We start from the raw sequence: 953 nt of genomic DNA on the forward strand, positions 1-953 counted from the left end.
GAAAGCAACCTGGTGCAAGATCTGGTCCATGCTGGATGTGTAGAGGATCTGACCACCATTGTTAGTGATGTCTTCACTGCAAATTCTCTGAAGAAGATGGGCTTGGTCCAGAAGAAAATCGCCCCTGCTCGTGAAGACACATCTTCTGAAATCAGAAGTAGAAGGATGCCTCTAAATGACTACCCTCTGTGGACTCAGGCAGACAATCCTGACGCCATTAGGTGCTATGTTGAAGACCTAAGGGCTCAAGGATTCGAAATTGATCTTGATGAATTCTTCAGCAGACTGCCGCCAGCTCCAGAGTTTCCTTCTCCTCCCAAGAAGAAAGCTCAGAGGAAGATGATCCTAGAAGAATCTTCTGAGGAATCAGATGTCCCTCTGGTCAAAAAGAAGAAGAGAAAGCCTGATGATGGTGATGATAGTGATAATGAGGATGGTCCTCCTAAGAAGAAGAAGAAGCAGGTCAGAATCGTGGTGAAGCCTACTCGGGTGGAACCAGCTGCTGAAGTGGTCAGAAGGACTGAACCTCCTGCCAGAGTGACTAGATCATCAGCACATTCAAGTAAGTCTGCACTTGCTTCTGATGATGATTTGAATTTATTTGATGCACTCCCTATATCTGTCATGCTCAAACACTCCTCAAATCCCCTCACTCCTATTCCTGAATCCCAACCAGCTGCTCAAACCACCTCTCCACCAGTCTCCAAGATCTTCATTCTTTCAACCTTCCCCTACTGAAGCACCTCTCTGGAATTTGCTTCAGAACCAACCCTCTAGGTCAGAAGAACCTACCTCTCCCATTACCATTCAGTACAACCCATTATCTTCTGAACCCATCATTCATGCACAACCAGAGCCTACCCACACAGAACCTGAGCCAGAACCTCTGATCACTCTGTCCCAAGAGCATCAGAACGTCTTGCTCTCAAACCCACGGATACAGACTCTCCACA

The sequence above is a fragment of the Lotus japonicus genome, chromosome 6, assembly GCF_012489685.1.
Source record: "Lotus japonicus ecotype B-129 chromosome 6, LjGifu_v1.2".
Taxonomy (NCBI): domain Eukaryota; kingdom Viridiplantae; phylum Streptophyta; class Magnoliopsida; order Fabales; family Fabaceae; genus Lotus; species Lotus japonicus.